The sequence below is a fragment of the Zalophus californianus genome, chromosome 3, assembly GCF_009762305.2.
Source record: "Zalophus californianus isolate mZalCal1 chromosome 3, mZalCal1.pri.v2, whole genome shotgun sequence".
Taxonomy (NCBI): Eukaryota; Metazoa; Chordata; class Mammalia; order Carnivora; family Otariidae; genus Zalophus; species Zalophus californianus.
The window spans coordinates 179,072,831-179,093,300 of NC_045597.1; positions in this window are offsets into that span (position 1 = coordinate 179,072,831).

The window sequence follows — 20,470 nt, forward strand, 5'->3', positions numbered from 1 at the left end:
CTTAGTGAGTTTGCTATTGTTTGAATTACTGAGAGATCAGGCCTAGGTGTCATTAAAAGGCTTGAAAATGAGATTGGATAGGCTTTGGTTGGAGAAATATTAAACACTTTCACGCTTGTATCCCAGCATCCCAAAGTGTTCATGAAGCTGAAAACACACCTATTACAAAGACTGCAGAACTCTTAAGTCAAATACAGTGAGGTTCCTTTTTCTCTGTTAGGTGAAAGAAGCAAGTCATAAAATGACACATATGATGCAATCCCATTTATATAAAAACATTAAAAAAAACTATGTTTCTATATACCTTCCTATCTATATATCTGTCTATCCATTTAAATGAAGCATGTTATCTCACGCACTAGCTCTGTGACCTTATGTAAGTTGCTTAGTCTCTCTGTGCCTCAGATTCTCCCCTCATCCCCACTGGCAAAGAGGAGTAATAATAGTAAATGCCTTATAGGATCTGTGAAGATTGTATGAGTTTTATAAAGACTGTATGGTTTAGAATAACTTTTGGCATCTGGTAAGTGCTGTAAGTTTTGATCTCATTATTCTCTAATGAATTAAACAAGGTCTAAAAGATATTTACCAAACTTTGTGAAAATCATCTCAGGATTGAAGAGGATGATTGGGTAGAGAGCTAAAGTCTCAATTTCATTTCCTACCTTACCCCTCCCCACAAAATATTCTCACTTAGGACTGTTAGAATATTTAAGTACAACACCTATTCCTGCAATACTTGTATGATTTTAAAACATAGAAATAAAATGTTTGCTCCAAAAGATAATCACATGTCCTTTCAATGAAAACCCTCTATGACTCTTCCAATATCTCCTGGTCTTTTTTTTTTTTTTTTTGCCTCTTATCATACCCCCTCACTAATACCCCTTCTCTCCCCCGCTGATACTAGCCCTCATTCTGTAAACTTATACCATGAGGTATCTTTTCTGTGTCCAAGTTTTGTCTTTCCAAGTAGACTTTCAGCTACTTTCATGCCAGCATGGTCTCATACCTCTAATTATAACCCTTCCATGATGAATACAATGTGTCAAATAAGGCCAATGTCCAGGTTAACTTACTCACCACCTTTTAAATCCAGAGATGCAGGTGACATAGTTCTTTTAAACTCATTTTAGGTTCTGGGGTGTCGGATCAGTTAAGCGTCTGACTTCAACTCAGGTCATGATCTCCTGATCCTGGGATCGAGCCCCAAGTAGGGTTTCCCACTCAACAAGGAGTCTGCTTTTCCCTCTCCCTCTGCCCCTCCCCTGTCTATCAAATAAACAACAACAAAAAAATCTTTTAAAAAATTAAAAATTAAAAAAAACCCTCATTTTAGGTTTCAGTCCTCAGGTTTCCTTGACTACACTTGCTCCACTGAGTCCCAACAGAATCCCCATCACAAACAATCTAGGTTCTAAGTCTTATACTAGTTGCTATATGTATCAGACAATGTTTTAATTTAGTTGTTCTCAAATTTTTTGCTCTTTGGCCCCCTTTACATTATCCCTTAAGGACACCAAAGAGCTTCTGTTTATGTGGGTCATATCTATCAATATTTGTAATACTAGAAATTAAAGCTGAAAAAACTTCAAAATAGTCATCAATTCATTTAAAAATAATGATTGAGATAAATCATAAATTTCTGATGAGAATTATGATAAAATGTTAACATAAATACTTTCTAATGAAAAAGAATGTATTTTTCAAAACAAAAAATGTGAAGAGCAATTTTGTTTACATTTCTGTAAATCTCCTTAATGTCTGGCTTAATAGAAGAAATCTGGATTCTTCCATCTTCTGTGTTTAGTCTGCTGAGATAGCACATGTCAGATGGCCTCTTAAAAACTCCACTGTACACTCATGAAAGACTAGGAAGGAAAAGGCATTTAATAGCTTAGTATTATTATAAAAGGAGAGTGAAAAAGTTAAATATGTCTTCGCATAATTATGAAAATAGTTTTGATCCTTCAGAACCCTTAAAGGATTGCAGGGATCTCAGGAGGCCACAGACCACACTTTGAGAAGATCACACTTTGGGAAGAGCTGTTCTGACTTAATCCTCAAAAAGGCTCTGTAAGGTGAAAATGATTATTATTCATCTTTCACAGATGAGGAAATTAAAGCCCAGAGTGGTCAGGGAAATTGCCTCAAGTTACCACAGTTGGTAAGTGGAAAAGTCAGAATTTGAGCCCAAATCTAAACCTCCAACTGCTTTGCTCTATGGCTTTTGTAGTAGCCTGCACATACCTCCATTTCCTGTTCTCCTGACCACATAGAGGTCAATGATTGCCCTTTTCCATTTTATCCACCTGACTATATATCTATGTACCTACCTACCTACTTTTGAGAGACCATTCATAATCCATCATTCTAACTATTGTCCTGACAGTGTCTGATAATGTAATTTGAACAAACAAATGAGTAAAAGCACTGGATTGTTTTTACACTCACACAAGTAACATCAGGACTAAAAAATAACTTTTCAGTGGTTACCTCAACCATTCACTACACCCCCAAGGATGAGATACCTGATTCCTTGTCTTAAAGCTGGGAACAGTTGTTTAAGAAGGGTGGTCTTTGCACTAGATTCTACAGTAAATGGTGCTGGAAAGGCAGTCACAGAAAGCAGAGCTCCAAGGCCATTTCAATACTCTGCCTGTGATTTAGAAGTATACCAGTAGATTTGAAGTCTACATTCTTAGCAAAACATCAGTTGCTTTTCCAGTATTAAGTTCATGTTGGATGATCTCAAATTATACATTGTCTTATGTTTGGAAGGTCTGTTCGCAGTCTTTTGGTTCAACCACATAAATATCCATGGGTCTTCTGCGCATACAGTTGTGAACATCAATTACTTAATAGACCTGAAACAGAAGTAGGACAGAAAATCCTTGAGCTCATATATCTGACAATATTTCATTATAGTCAACCTCATTTGAATGCTAGTGTTAGGGAACAAACATTTGGTTTATAACTTTACCGTGAGTTGATTGTTGAAAGTGATATTTTGTACATCACCGCAAATGTGGGGGTCTGATGGGACCCACAGGGTAAAACATGGGACTTTACAGGCTGTAGTTTTTATCAGGAGAGCCACAGCTTAGCTAGCCCATTGCTTTTGCTTGGCACTCTAAAGTTCTGAAAAAGAATACATGAGTCGTATAACAGAAAGGCAGAATGAGGAGGACGAGAAAAAGGAACATTTTTGCACTTATCTAAATTAAAGAAACCTTACTAAATAATTTACTTTTCCTGATGATTCTCAGAGTACCTGGATTCCTCTCCATTCAAGCTCTTGTCCTTAACTGCCAGCACCCTGAATATTTTTTTTTTCTCATGCAGATTTTGAACTATAGGTATTCTAGAGTCAGGGGGAGTTTTATTGTTGTTAAGCTTGTCCTTCTGATAAGGAAGGAGCCAGAAGGGACCAGAGTCCCAGGTGACAAAGGTGGGTCAGTCAATCACAGAGGATCTAATTTGTCCAGAAGTTGCTGTACCTTATTCATGACTTAATCTTTCCAGCCCATACACTCTCCTACAATCCCAGGACAGAATGGAAGTCTTCAGGGCAAACAGCCACTCCCTTTCCTGGAAAAAAATGCCTCCCTGTCAGTGGGCTCTTCATGGCACCCAAAGCCTGATGACTAGTTCCATCTGCATCACCTTCATCACCTCCTGCTCTGCAAAATACAAAAAGATGACCACAAACCATTAATGGTAAACAGAAAAATCCTCTAAGTGGAGATGAAATAGTGGTGCCTCCAGATGATCATTTAGAATATAATTAATAAAAAAAAAAGATAGAGAGTAACATGATTCAAGAATATGGTAAACTGAAACAATTAATTAGGAATAAATGGCTGGAGAAAGCATTATCTGATGAAAAAGTGCTATTAAGTGCCACATATTAATAAGAAAAAAAATTAGGTAATGATTTCTATTTTATGACGGTAATTCATCCAAATTTAAATAATCCAAGGAGAGATGATGATGAATGGATGCTTTCCAAGGAAATGTTCACTTAACAAAAAATGCAAATTATTTATATTTTTACCTCCTAAGATAGGAAACATACAATAGTATCTTCTAGAACAGTTTTGCTCTGAGCAGTGTGTTTTGGAACAGAGATTGTATGTGATGAGTAATATGACCTTTTATACCCTATTATCTGCCTCATTTGAAGTTCAACAGATGTATTACCACAATTACATATTTCCAGCTAAAATACCAGTTCTGGGAAAAATTACCATATTCATTATGAAGCTTTTCCACTTTCTAATTTCTATTGTCTGGAAAAGTCTGAACATCCTGTGTTTTAGTGTGGCCCGGAGTTTTGAGCCATTGGACCCACTCCCTAAGGCAGGTAGGATTTCAGTAGGCTGCTCAGGGCTTTCTGCTTGAGCTACACATCTAAACACAGTCCACACACACATCCCACCCTAATCTCTGATGATTTCCTTACTCCTCCATTTTGAACCTCACCCCCCATGTTGGCCTTAATGCTCACCACTGCCTTCCTAACCATGACCTTGATGCTATGATGCCCCAGTGAGTTGGTCAAGAAGCTTAAATATGAGTAACAGAATTTCAGTGGGGAAAAAAATTTATTGAAGGTCTTTTGACTAGCTCACAGAGTGTCTGGGAAGTCTGAAGTCCTCAGTATTATGCAGTGAAGTCTAATATCTAAAATCATGGTACAAAACTAGTCTGGTGATGACCACTCTGATGCTCCCCTTAGGTGGGAGGTGTCACTACTGGCAGTAAGTAACACCACTGGCAGTGAGCACAGGACACTTCCATTAAGAGGTCTCTGTGAGCCTACACATAATTTCTATCACTGCCACCAAAGCCATGTCACATCACCTATTCAAGAAGCATCAGGGTGGAGGGCGGAGCAAGATGGCAGAGTAGTAGGAGACCTGGATTTTGTCTGGTCTCAGGAATTCAGCTGAATAGGGATCAAACCATTCTGAACACCTATGAACTCAACAGGAGATCGAAGAAAAGAATAGCCACAACTCTCTGAACAGAAAAGCGACCACTTACTGGAAGGTAGGACGTGTGGCGAAGTGAATCCAAGGCGATATTCAGGAGGATAGATGGCGGGGGAGGGGGCCTCCATCGGCCGCTTCTGGCAAGTGCTAGAGTCGCAGAGCACAAAATCGGAACTTTTAGAAGTCGGCTCCGCTGAGGGACATCGCTCCAGTGGCTAAGCGGCGGGTGGAAGCCTCGCGGGACAGTGTGGACTCAGGACCCTCGGGGTCACAGAAAGACCAGGGGTATCTGAGTGCGGCAGAGCTCCCAGGTATCGGAGCGGGGAAGCCGGCTGCAGAGACGGAGCCGAGGCACGGGCTCTCAGCTCAGGGTTGCCATAAACTGTGATCCGCGGCCCAGTCGGGCCACTGCTCCTCTAGCAGGAACCCAACAAGCGGCAGAGCTGGGGAGACTCCCCTTCATCCCCAGGGAGGAGCGGCGCGGGAGCGCACCACAGGGATCTGCTGGGTTTGGAGACTCCACACGGGGTCGGGTGCCAGAGATAGAAATGCTCGGTCACAGGCCGGGTGAGCACGGAGTGCGGCCAGAGACCACGGAGATGGGAGTGACTGACTGCTTTTCTCTGGGGGCGCACTGGGGAGCGGGGCCCCAAGTTCTCGGCTCCTCCGGGCGGAGACTGGGAAGCCACCATTTTCACTCTCATCCTCCATAGCTGTGCTGAGAGCTTGCAGGGAACAAAAGCTCCTGAGAGCAAACCTGAGCAGATGGCTTAGCCCGGACCGACAAGGGCAGGGCAATTCCGCCTCCGGCAAAGACATTTGGGAACCACGGCAACAGACCCCTCCCCCAGAAGATCAGCAAGAACAGCCAGCAAGCCAAGACCAAGTTTACCGATCAGTGAGAAGGGCAGAACTCCAGCGCTAGGGGAAGACTGCACATAGAATTCATGGCTTTTTTACCATGATTCATTAGTCTTTCAAAGTTAATTTTTTTAATGGTTTCTTTTTTTGAATTTTTCTTTTTCCCTTTTCCAACCAACATCTTATCAATCCCTTTTTTAAAAAAAATTTTTATTTTTCATTTTTAGAGTCATATGCTATCCTTTCATAGTAGTTACCCTTATTTTTGGCATATATAATTAAGTTGTTCTCTCTTTAAAATTTTGAGATACAATTTCTTCTAACAGATCAAAATATACCCTAATCACTAGTGTATGGCTTTGCTCTAGTCTCCTGCCTGATCACATTGTCTCCCTTTTCTTTTTTTTTTTTTAAATCTTCTTTATTTTTTCAAACAACTTCTTATCTTATCAATTCCTTTTATAAAATCTTTTATAATTTTCATCTTTACAGTCATATTCCATCCCTTCATTGTATCAACCCTTATTTTGTACATATATAAGTCTTTCTTTCTTTAAAATTTTAGAAGGCACTTTCTTCTAACAGACCAAAATACACCCAAATTCTAATATGTGGCACTGATCTATGCACTAGCCTGATCATATTTGATCATATTCTGTTTTTTTTTGTTTTGTTCTGTTTTTGTTTGTTCCTCTCTTTATCTTTTTTTTTTTTCTCTTTCTTTTTCTTTCTTTCCCTTTCTTTTCCCCTGGTTTCAGGTCTTTTCCGATTTGTTTAGAGCATATTTTCTGGGGACGTTGTTACCCTGTTAGCATTTTCTCTCATTCATCTATTCTCCTCTGGACAAAATGACAAGACAAAAAAATTCACCTCAGCAAAAAGAACAAGAGGTAGTACCGTCTTGCCAGGGACTTACTCAATACGGACATTAGTACGATGTCGGACATAGAGTTCGGAATCATGATTTTAAGGATACTAGCTGGGCTTGAAAAGAGCATGGAAGGTATTAGAGAAACCCTTTCTGGAGAAATAAAAGAACTAAAATCTAACCAAGTCGAAATCAAAAAGTCTATTATGAGGTGCAATCAAAAATGGGGGCACTAACTGCTAGGATAAATGTGGCAGAAGAGAGAATTACCGATATAGAAGACCAAATGATGGAAAATAAAGAAGCTGAGAAAAAGAGAGGTAAACAACTACTGGATCACGAGGGCAGAATTCGAGAGATAAGCGATACGATAAGATGAAACAACATTTGAATAATTGGAATCCCAGAAGAAGAAGAAAGAGAGAGAGGGGTAGAAAGTATATTGGAGCAAATTATAGCAGAGAACTTCCCTAATGTGGGGAAGGAAACAGGCATCAAAATCCAGGAGGCACAGAGAACCCCTCTCAAAATCAATAAAAATAGGTCAACACCCCGACATCTAATAGTAAAACTTACGAGTCTCAGTGACAAAGAGAAAATCTTGAAAGCAGCTCGGGAGAAGAGATATGTAATCTATAATGGTAGAAACATTAGATTGGCAATAGACCTATCCACAGAGACCTGGCAGGCCAGAAAGGACTGACATGATATCTTCAGAGAACTAAACGAGAAAAATATGCAGCCGAGAATACTATATCCAGCTAGGCTGTCATTGAAAATAGAAGGAGAGATAAAAAGTTTCCAGGACAAACAAAAACTAAAGGAATTTGCAAACACGAAACCAGCCCTCCAAGAAATATTGAAAGGGGTCCTCTAAGCAAAGAGAGAGCCTAAAAGCAGCATAGACCAGAAAGAAACACAGACAATATACAGTAACAGTCACCTTACAGGCAATGCAATGGCACTAAATTCATATCTTTCAATAGTTACCCTGAATGTAAATGGGCTAAATGCCCCAATCAAAAGACACAGGCTATCAGATTGGATTAAAAAACAAGACCCATCAATATGCTGTCTGCGAGAGACTCATTTTAGACCCAAAGATACCCCCAGATTGAAAGTGAGGGGGTGGAAAACCATTTACCATGCTAATGGACACCAAAAGAAAGCTGGGGTGGCAATCCTTATAATAGACCAATTAGATTTTAAAACAAAGACTGTAATAAAAGATGAGGAAGGACACTATATCCTACTTAAAGGGTCTATCCACCAAGAAGATCTAACAATTGTAAATATCTATGCCCCTAACATGGGAGCAGCCAATTATATAAGGCAATTAATAACAAAAGCAAAGAAACATATCGACAACAATAGAATAATAGTGGGGGACTTTAACACCCCCCTGACTGAAATGGACAGATCATCTAAGCAAAAGATCAACAAGGAAATAAGGACTTTAAAGGACAAACTGGACCAAATGAACTTCACAGACATATTCAGAACATTTATCCCAAAGCAACAGAATACACATTCTTCTCTTAGTGTCCATGGAACATTCTGCAGAATAGATCACATCCTAGGTCACAAATCAGGTCTCAACTGGTACCAAAAGACTGGGATTATTCCCTGCATATTTTCAGACCACAATGCTTTGAAACTAGAACTCAATCACAAGAGGAAAGTCGGAAAGAACTCAAATACATGGAGGATAAAGAGCATCCTACTAAAGAATGAATGGGTCAACCAGGAAATTAAAGAAGAATTTAAAAAATTCATGGAAACCAATGAAAATGAAACCACAACTGTTCAAAATCTTTGGGATATAGCAAATGCAGTCCTAAAGGAAAGCATATAGCAACACAAGCCTTTCTCAAGAAACAAGAAAGGTCTCAAATACACAACCTAACCCTACACCTAAAGGAGCTGGAGAAAGAACAGCAAATAAAGCCTAAACCCAGCAGGAGAAGAGAAATCATAAAGATCAGAGCAGAAATCAATGAAATAGAAACCAAAAGAACAGTAGAACAGATCAACGAAACTAGGAGCTGGTTCTTTGAAAGAATTAACAAGATTGATAAACCCCTGGCCAGACTGATCAAAAAGAAAAGAGAAAGGACCCAAATCAACAAAATCATGAATGAAAGAGGAGAGATCACAACCAACACCAAAGAAATACAAACAATTACAAGAACATATGATGAGCAACTCTATGCCAGCAAATTAGATAACCTGGAAGAAATGGGTGCATTCCTAGAGATGTATCAACTACCAAAATTGAACCAGGAAGAAATAGAAAACCTGAACAGACCTATTACCACTAAGGAAATTGAAGCAGTCATCAAAAATCTCCCAACAAAAAAAAAGCCCAGGGCCAGATGGCTTCCCAGGGGAATTCTACCAAACATTTAAAGAAGAATTAATACCTATTCTCCTGAAACTGTTCGAAAAAATAGAAATGGAAGGAAAACTTCCAAACTCATTTTATGAGGCCACCATTACCTTGATCCCAAAACCAGACAAAGACCCCATCGAAAAGGAGAATTACAGACGAATATCCTTGATGAACATGGACGCAAAAATTCTCACCAAAATACTAGCCAATAGGATCCAACAGTACATTAAAAGGATTATTCACCATGACCAAGTGGGATTTATCCCTGGGCTGCAAGGCTGGTTCAACATCCGCAAATCAATCAACGTGATACAATACATTAACAAAAGAAAGAACAAGAATCATATGATCCTCTCAATAGATGCAGAAAAAGCATTTGACAAAGTACAGCATCCTTTCTTGATCAAAACTCTTCAGAGTATAGGGATAGAGGGTACATACCTCAATATCATAAAAGCCATCTATGAAAAACCTACAGCAAATATCATTCTCAATGGGGAAAAGCTGAGAGCTTTCCCCCTAAGGTCATGAACGTGGCAGGGATGTCCACTCTCACCACTGCTATTCAACATAGTATTAGAAGTCCTAGCCCCAGCAATCAGACAACAAAAAGAAATCAAAGGCATCCAAATCGGCAAAGAGGAAGTCAAACTCTCACTCTTTGCAGATGATATGATCCTGTATGTGGAAAACCCAAAAGACTCCACCCCAAAACTGCTAGAACTCATACAGGAATTCAGTCAAGTGGCAGGATATAAAATCAATGCACAGAAATCAGTGGCATTCCTATACACCAACAACAAGACAGAAGAGAGACAAATTAAGGAGTCGATCCCATTTACAATTGCACCCAAAACCATCAGATACCTAGGAATAAATCTAACCAAAGAGGCAAAGGATCTGTACTCAGAAAACTATAAAATACTCATGAAAGAAATTGAGGAAGACACAAAGAAATGGAAAAATGTTCCATGCTCATGGATTGGAAAAACAAACATTGTGAAGATGTCAATGCTACCTAGAACAATCTACACATTCAATGCAATCCCCATCAAAATACCATCCACTTTTTTCAAAGAAATGGAACAAATAATCCTAAAATTTGTATGGAACCAGAAGAGACCCCGAATAGCCAGAGGAATGTTGAAAAAGAAAAGCAAAGCTGGTGGCATCACAATTCCGGACTTCCAGATCTATTACAAAGCTGTCATCATCAAGACAGTATGGTACTGGCACAAAAACAGACACATAGATCAATGGAACAGAATCGAGAGCCCAGAAATGGACCCTCAACTCTATGGTCAACTTATCTTTGACAAAGCAGGAAACGATGCCCAATGGAAAAAAGACAGTCTCTTCAACAAATGGTGTTGGGAAAATTGGACAGCCACATGCAGAAGAATGAAACTGGACCATTTCCTTACACCACACACAAAAATAGACTCCAAATGGTTGAAAGACTTAAATGCGAGACAGGAGTCCATCAACGTCCTAAAGGAGAACACAGGCAGCAACCTCTTCGACCTAAGCCGCAGCAACTTCTTCCTAGATACATCATCAAAGGCAAGGGATGCAAGGGCAAAAATGAACTATTGGGATTTCATCAAGATAAAAAGCTTTTGCACAGCAAAAGAAACAGTCTACAAAACCAAAAGACAACCGACAGAATGGGAGAATATATTTGCAAATGACATATCAGATAAAGGGCTAGTATCCAAAATCTATAAAGAACTTATCAAACTCAACACCCAAAGAACAAATAATCCAATCAAGAAATGGGCAGAAGACAAGAACAGACATTTTTCCAGAGAAGACATCCAAATGGCCAACAGACACATGAAAAAGTGCTCAACATCGCTCGGCATCAGGGAAATACAAATCAAAACTTCAATGAGATACCACCTCACACCCGTCAGAATGGTTAGAAGTAACAAGTCAGGAAACGAGAGATGGTGGCGGGGATGCGGAGAAAGGGGAACCCTCCTACACTGTTGGTGGGAATGCAAGCTGGTGCAACCACTCTGGAAAACATTATGGAGATTCCTCAAACAGTTGAAAATAGAGCTACCATAGGATCCAGCAATTGCACTACTGGGTATTTACCCCAAAGATACAAATGTAGGGATCCGAAGGGGTACGTGCACCCTAATGTTTATGGCAGCAATGTCCACAATAGCCAAACTGTGGAAAGAGCCAAGATGTCCATCGACAGATGAATGGATAAAGAAGAAGTGGTATATATACTCAATGGAATATTATGCAGCCATCAGAAGGAATGAGATTTTGCCATTTGCAACGACGTGGATGGAACTGGAGGGTGTTATGCTGAGTGAAATAAGTCAATCAGAGAAAGACATGTATCATATGACCTCATTGATATGAGGAATTCTTAATCTCAGGAAACAAACTGAGGGTTGCTGGAGTAGTGGAGGAGTGGGAGGGATGGGGTGGCTGCGTGATAGACATTGGGGAGGGTATGTGCTATCGTGAGTGCTGTGAATTGTGCAAGACGAATCACAGATCTATACTTCTGAAACAAATAATGCAATATATGTTAAGGAACAAAAAAGAAGAAGATAGCAGGAGGGGAAGAATGAAGGGGAGTAAATCGGAGGGGGAGACAAACCATGAGAGATGATGGACTCTGAAAAACAAACTGAGGGTTCTAGAGGGGAGGGGCATGGGGGGATGGGTTAGCCTGGTGATGGGTATTAAAGAGGGCACGTTCTACGTAGAGCCCTGGGTGTTACGCACAAACAACGAATCATGGAACACTACATCAAAAACTAATGATGTAATGTATGGTGATTAACATAACAATACAAAATTTTTTTTAAAAAAAGAAGCATCAGGGTGGCTGGGCAAAGAGGTTTCATACAATCCTAACTTGGGCATCTTAACCATGTAATTTTTTTTTTACTTCCCCAAGGCTAACATGGCTACTGCCCCTACTAAGTGTCCAACTTACCAACCGTAGAAGCCAACACTGAATCCCAGCGTGGCACTATTCCTACATAGAGGGACAGCTAGACAGGATGAAGTCACAGGAAGTTAAGCTAGTTTCTGGTCTTTTTTTTCCCCTCATTTTTCTTTTCTCTCAGTTTTTCTTTTTCTTTATTCTTTTTTATTTCTTTTCTTATACCAATCAATCAGTTCTACTGCAAATAATGTAGCAAGCTTCAGCTTCTATAACTTAATCAAGACAGACATCCAACCAGTCCTTTTTTTTAAAAAAGATTTTATTTATTTATGTATTTATTTTTTGACAGAGAGAGAGACACAGCAAGAGAGGGAACACAAGCAGGGGGAGTGGGAGAGGGAGAAGCAGGCTTCCCACGGAGCAGGAAGCCGGATGCGGGGCTCCATCCCAGGACCCTGGGATCATGACCTGAGCCGAAGGTGGACGCTTAACAACTGAGCCACCCAGGTGCCCCCAGCCAACCAGTCCTTTCATGGAAATTGCATTTCAAGAGATATTCCATTCCCACCATTATACAGCTCTTCTGCTGGAGCAACACTAATGAATTATAGAGTCGGAATCTTGTTTCTTCTTGGCAGACTGAGTTTAAAGGTGATAAACCTCTGCATTTTATGACCCCAAACCCCATGGTGGCAGCAAAACCTTGGAAGTTCTAGTTAAGAGAGATTTATGGATTTCCTGAAAGACTGCATCTGGTTTTCTAGAATGACTTTTTTTTTCCTCTAGATTAATTTTACAGTATCAACATACAGTTCATACATACATATCACTGATGAACCAGGAAAACAGAGAGTCAACAAGAGAGAAGTGGATCATCCCAAATCAACCGGATTAGCCAGGATTTTTAGTTGCAAGTGATGGAAACCCAACTCAAAGGAGCTGAAGCAAAACCAGGAATTTATTGACTTTCATACCTGGAAATAATATGGATGAAAGGCCCGTCTGGCCCCAAGGGCTCAAATGATATTACCAGCTTGTCCTCTGCCTCAGGGTTTTGCTGCTCTCCATGGCTGCCTTCCGGTCCTTATAATAGGGACTGGCTGCTTAAGTGTGATGTGGATATTGGGGGAAACATGGCCACAGGCAACCTTGGGCTTACACCATCCCAGCTTAGCTACTCCAGAACAAAAAGAGAAGCCTTAATTTTCCCAGCATCCATCTAGCAAATTCTCAGGGAAGTACTAAGTGGTTTGGCCTAGGTCACATGCTCATCCCTATGGGCTTATCACTATGGTCAAGGGGAAGGGTAATTTTGATTTGCCAAACCTAGGTCATGTTCTTGTATCTGTGATCAAGGAATGGGGTAGTATAATTTGAAGTCTCCCTCAAACCACATAAAGAGGGAAAGGGTGGTTACCTAATAGAAGCAGGATGTAGTGCCACAGACAGGAAGTGGTAGATACAGATGCAATGAAAAACAAGATGTCTACTCGGCAGGGTGCTGGTAGAAGTTCAACCACCATCCTCCTCTCACAAAAAGAAAACCCTGACTTGGAGCATTTACGATTTCTGCAACGTGAATGCTGCTACCACAGCAAATTTCGGGCTACCCCTGTGACATCAGGGAATGAATGCAGAGTTGGGAAGACCAACACAGTAGCCTCATGTTTTAAGGTATCTCCCCTCTACAGATATGACCGAAGCACACAACCTCAAGGGCACGGATCCTGGTAAAATGCAGGAATTCGAGGAATGAGTTTGAATATTCATTACCTTTGTTTTTAAATACAAGTTGTTTAATTGCAAGTGTAGGTAACTTAATTTTTAATAAATGCTGTGTTGAACAGCTGGCTCCCCAATTTCCTGAAAATTTAACAGGTAACCACACAGCAGGCTTAGCATGCCACGTGGATTTAAAACAAAACTAGTCAAAATAGGATATAAAATGAATCAAAATTACTACATATACACTGAGGCAGTCACAATGGGAAGAAGGAATTGGCTCCTCCTTTCAAAATGAGTTCAGGTAACTGCAATCTCAGGATGCAGGAGACCTCCTGGTTCCTGCCCACACCCACCCTGGAAGGGTCTGGGTCTGCATCCTCATCTCTGCCCACTTTTGGCCCTGAGGTACTGGGAACAGAGGTAAAGATCAGAGTCATATTATGATGGGAGGAGAGGACCTGGCTACACAAAACATCTGCCTCTGCTTCCTCCCCTTTGTCAAATCAGTCAGACCCAAATTTGCTCAGTTACATGGTCTAGCATATTTAATTTTAATTAATACACATAACAGATACTCCTAAAGTATAACACATAATAAGATAACCCTAAAACTCACTCTTTCCTTCCTTCCTTCCTTCCTTCCCTCCATTCACCCCCCTCCTACCTGCCTTCCTTCCAGACTTATTGATAGCCTACTATGTGTCTAGCATTATATCAGAGATGGAGTCTAATTACAGTGTATAAATATAAAATGCCACCTTAATGGACCCAATGCACACATATACATATATTTCTCATACAATACATCAGAACATGATGCTATTATTAACAGTATTATGTATCCTATAATTCTCACCATCTGTAGGATGTGTATTTCTTAGTGCACAGATGGCTTATCTTGAATTATCCATAAATTTCCTTTAAAGCAAGAAGAGCCGGCTTCCTATTTTGGGAGGCATGGCTGAATTTTAAATCCCTTCGTCAGAAATTATTACACATTGGCAAAGACATCTGGTCACTTACCTGGTAAATATAGGACTCCCCATAAAGTCCAGCCTGACGCATGACCACATATGCCAGATTTGCCAAAATAGGTCCTACAAAGCCATGAGCCAGCTGCTGAACTGATCAAATCCTCCCACTGCCTTTATGTTCCAACTTCCTCAATGTCTTCCTATTTATACAAAAGCCCCTTTCTTCCCTGACCTCACAGCAGCATAAATCCACGCTTGCTCACTTCATTTATTTATAAATAAGCATAGTATTTTTTTTTTAATTTTTGCTTCTTTTACATGATGTTCTTCAGTGCTATTCTGTTGTGTTTTTTTTTTTTAAGATTTTATTTATTTGACAGAGAGAGACACAGCGAGAGAGGGAACACAGGGGGAGTGGGAGAGGGAGAAGCAGGCTTCCCACTGAGCAGGGAGCCCGATGTGGGGCTCGATCCCAGGACCCTGGGATCATGACCTGAGACGAAGGCAGACGCTTAACGTCTGAGCCACCCAGGCGCCCTCTTCAATGCTATTCTAACCTCAAGTTATTCCAATTGCTGTAGCCATTTTCCTGCCATGCGTTCCCATTCCTGACTTCTGAACAGAACAGCCTAGAAACAGTGGATTTTCAGTTGTGGCTTAAGTTCTAGAGCCCAACATGCACCAAAAAAACCCCATACTGGGCTAAGAGAAAAATCTGCTAAAGGCAGGTTTTAATTTTCTGTGTGATTCTAAAATCTAAAAGTAAAACAAAAAAAGTATAAAGCTCTCTCAAAAATTTACCCCCAGAGAGGACCATTTCTAGACCTATCGTAGCTAAATAATTTGTTAGCTCAAGAGTTAGTCTAGAATTCCCATCTTTTGCAGGGAAATCAGGACAGCAAAACCGCCCAAATGTCTCAAGAGCCAGATCCCAAGTCCTAAATGCCTTCAGCATTCCACTATGAGAGAGGTTTGGGGCTGGACCTTTGCTCCGAGGTGAAAAGCCATACCTTTATAAGCAGATACAAAAAATTGTAAACGTATTTTTATTTTATGCTTATCTTCACAAAAGATTGGCAATGAGGATAACCAGTTGGATTGGATAAAACCAAAAGGTACATTTGTTATCGAGGAATAATGGATAGCAAACTGAACTTCCAAGGCCTATCATGCAATCAATAGCTCCCTATTTTTTTCTTCCTTTCATATTTTCAGTTTATAGCAGCAATAAATACATTGGTGCATGAAATTTACTTCAGTATAATGACCAGCTGGCATTTCTGACCAGAAGCTGAACGGGGCAACCTCAACCTTCCCCCACTGTCATCAACCCAGATAATGATTCAAGCCTTGGTTATTAGTCCCCAAATGACATTTAATTATAGTTCTAATTGGAGGTCTCATGGCTATTCTTCTAAATTGAGGTGTGCTCAGAGAAGTCTTGAAAAATAATTCAAAAAATCCACTAAGCAGTTGAACATTGTATCCATGCTTTTCGGTGTATCTCTGTGGGTAACAGAAATCACTAGTCTGTATCTCTTTTTCCTAACGCTTTCCCTTGCAAACTGGGAAATAACTGAACTGTGCTCCTCACTGCAGAGCTCAAACTGTATCAGAAAAACATCATCTGGTAAAAGGTATTGTCTCCAGAGATAGTCAAGTGTACACTCAGCATATGTACAACAAAATGTTGCTGTTTGCTGTGAATCCTGTTTTAGATGCTGTCAAGCTGAAAATGAAGAGTCTGACGTATGGCTCTGGAGCATATCAAAAGCATTGCTGGATGTTATTTATCAATGGTAATCATATTAGAAGCTTACCTTTTTATTATTCATTTGTTCATTAATTTTTTTCAATAACTACTCCTTAAGGGATGTGATGGGCATTTTTTTTCTCTAATAGAATTGTTCGTATGCAACTGTTTTATGTAATGCACATTTTGTGCTCTCTTAAGTGAAAGATTAAAATACAAAAAATGACCACTAGGGTCTTTTCATTTCATATTTCAGCTTCAGAAACACAAAATTATTTATATGTAAGTGATATTTTTTTCTAAAGTATGTTTTCTGTATAAAGACCATTAAAAAAAATGTTACCTTTTTACCAGTGAATCTCTACCATCTAACACAGGTCTGGTACTTAGTAGCCACTCAACTACTTGCTGAATGCCATTTGACTGCACGCATATGGGAATAATATTTTCTGACTATGATGGCCTGTTATATATTTGGTTATGGTGTCACACCAGTCAGGGTAATCAGTGCAAGCTTTTAAATCATTTCTTAGTTATACGTTGTATTTGTTCTATTGAATATGGATTTTTTTAAAGATTTTATTTATTTATTTGACAGAGAGAGCGAGTGAGAGAGCACAGCAAGGTGAGCAGCAGAGGGAGAGGGAGAAGCAGGCTCTTTGCTGAGCAGGGAGCCCGAGGCGGGGCTCCATCCCAGGATCCCGGGACCATGACCCGAGCCAAAGGCAGATGCTTAACTGACTGAGCCACCCTGATATGGGTGCCTGAATATGGATTTTAAGGTAAATGAAGGCTAATGTAGGAAATGAAATGATTCAATGAGTCTACCTAAAATATTGTGGAATAAAGAGAATGTGGTTTCCATGGTAAGAAATTTACACTTCGAAGAGCGAGACTTCACATGGAAGAAGAAAATTTGTACCTGCAGGGTACCTTTTTACGTTACTCATCATAAAACAATCCAAAGATTTTTCACCACTCACTCTGATGTTGGGCAAGCCTCAGTTTCCTCAATCTGTAAAATGGGGATAATAGTCCGACCTATTCCACAGGGTGGATGGAAAGATAAAGCAAAATCAGGCATCTGGTTCTTTCTTCCCGGGCCAGGCACAGACTCAGGACTCCCCACAAAGCAGCCAGGTGCTTTGCTTCTCTCTCCTCCTGCCTGCCCTGTGAGCACTCGAGCACTTCCTTCCCTGATGCAATGGGGAGCATTCAGCCACTGTGGCTGACAATGCTGTCCCTGGGGCTGATGAAAGGGCTTCTCTTGCATCTCATTCTGGAGATGAGAACAGTAGATGATTTGCTGTAAAACAGAAAGCTAATGATCCCAAATCAAGAGAGGAGAGGAAGGTTTCCTTTTACCCGCAGCAACACCTGGGCAATTTCATGTGTCTCGCAAGCATAGAGCTTCTAACAGAATCTCCAAGTAGCTGTTTTTTGTTCGCTGTTATAAGACAATGTGAAGGCCTAATTAGCCTGGGGAATTCAGGAATATCGCAGCAACACGGTCTGCTCTTGTTTGCTCTGGCCTCTGCGCCTGCCATCACATACGCATGATTTGGGCGGCATCCGCCCATAGAGCTGGCAATATCTGGCTTCCCACTTTGACGGCTTTGCTGACAGTTTACAAAGCCAAGCAGCCCAGAGGAGCAAAACGGAAAAGATTATTTGAATCTGTTTCTGTGATCAGTAGAGACTTCACAGGAAGAAGGACATCTTGTCCTTTCCCAATTTCACATAAGCATTCCGGCAGGTACACGGGAGAGGGACACGTAATTGCCTCACGGCCTTGTCACATCCCTGTTGTCTCTGCTCTGATGGCTTTGGTCTTTCAGTTGAAGAAAAATGAGGCTTAATACTTTCCCTGTAAATCAGGAAAGTGACCCAGGGTCCCTGAAGGGCCAAGCAAAGGTGAGATTAAATTGTAACCCAGAGGCTATACAGAAAAAACCAAAAGGAAAATTTACAGTAGAAATGTTGTGCCACGCTAGCAGGACCAGACTAACGTGTCCTGCGAGAATGTTCGTTGGGCTGCCCAAATTATAATCTACTTCTTGTCTAAATCAACAGACCACCAAATGATGGACCGTCTCTTTCCAGTTCGAATTAAGTAATCAAGCACTTGCTGTATAGTTATTTTTCTTCTCCAAATAGTCACAGTCTTAGAGACCTGGTCGTAGTTAGGTATCAGAGGCCAGAAGACAGACTTTAGCTCTCTATTCGTGTTTTGTTTTCCGGGATACAGGAGGCAGTGGAGGGTAGTGCAAAGCTTGGGATTTGAGTTCACCCATCTGGGTTCGAGATCCATGTTTATTTATAAATGTGTGATTGATTTTAAGTATGTTACTTAAACTCACTGTGTCTCAGGCTCTTCGTTTGTAAAATAAGAATGATGACTGTCCTTCTCCCAACACCCAAGACTGTAGTGAAGATAAAAGTAGTGTAGGAAAAGAAAAACTGGATTTGATAGTAGAAAACCATTGGTTATAGATGTTATTAGACGTAAAAATTGGACTGTTTAAGTAGACTACAACGATTCATACAAGTATTCATTGAATAGTTTTTAATAAAAGACAGTCTTTGAATTTAGACAAATAAGGACATGCATCTCAATTTCATCATTTACTAGGTGAATGAAACAGGGTAAGTGACCTAGAATCTCTGGGCCTCAGCTTCCTCATTTGTGAAGTGGGACAATAATAGTCCCCTCTGCCCCCCAGGGCTGTGGGAGTTTGGCAGCAGTACTTGTATCAAGAATCTGGCCTTGGAATGCCTGGGTGGCTCAGTCGGTTAAGCATCTGACTCTTGATTTGGCTTGGCTCATGATCTCAGGGTTGTGAGATTGAGCCCCCATCGGGGGGATTTCAAGACCAATAGGGAGTCGGCTTGAGGATTGTCCCTCTTCCTCTCCCTTTGTCCCTACCCCCTGCTGTCTCTCTCTCTTTTTCTGTCTCAAATAAATAAATAAATCTTTAAAAAATAAAATAAAATAAAATCGGGCACCTGGGTGACTCAGTTGGTTAAGCATCTGCCTTCAGTTCAGGTCATGATCCCAGGGTCCTAGGATCTAGTCCCGCGTGAGCAGGGAGGCTGCTTCTCCCTCTGCTTGTTGCTCCCCTTGCTTGTACTCTTTCTCTCTCTCTCTCTCTCTCTGGCAAATAAATAAATAAAATCTTTAAAAAAATAAAATAAAATAATCTGGCCTAAAGTGAGTTCCCTTTTCCTGTTACCCGAATGACAGTGTTGTGGGCTTATAGGACAATGCCAGTAATCAAAGAAGAGTTGATTTTATAAACATGAAAGAAGCAGTAAGATTTCTCCCAATCCAGCCTTTGAAATATCATTTCCCTTCTTTACCTCGCCCCTCTCTTATAGCGAGATGCTAACTTCTTATCCTGGACAATCACCATGTAGACAAAATTTAAACCATAAATCTGAACCCGCAATGGGAAGTTAGAGAATTTTTTTTTTTTTAAGTTCCAAATGCTTCCCAAATAGTAGAAAGATCTACTTAAGCCTAATGCCACGAGTAAGGACATATGTAGACACATAAGCCCTATAAAAATAGGTCCGTTGCTTCCAATAGGTATTATTGACTCTGGTGTAAGATGCTGTGGGAACCAATGCAGTTTCTTTTATTTGCACATCATCCTTTGTTTTATTTAATGTATGTTCAGGCTTTGGAAAGAAAAAGACTTTTTATCTAGCTTTGCTCTCTGAGGTGTTAATGCAGAGACTGTACCAGTGCTAGTCCCCAGATTCAATTTTCTGAGTTCATTCACATTTACTCCTAATAAATTTAGTTAATTAGATTACTTGTGCTGTTTTTAAATGGCAGACTAAGGCAATCTGCTTAATTCTAAATTTGATTGTTCTTTTTATTTAGAAGCAAATTTGTGGAAAACTTCTCACATCAGTGCTTTTGGGGGTTAAACCATTAATGAGATTAAATCAATGGGCTTTTAGATACTTTTTTT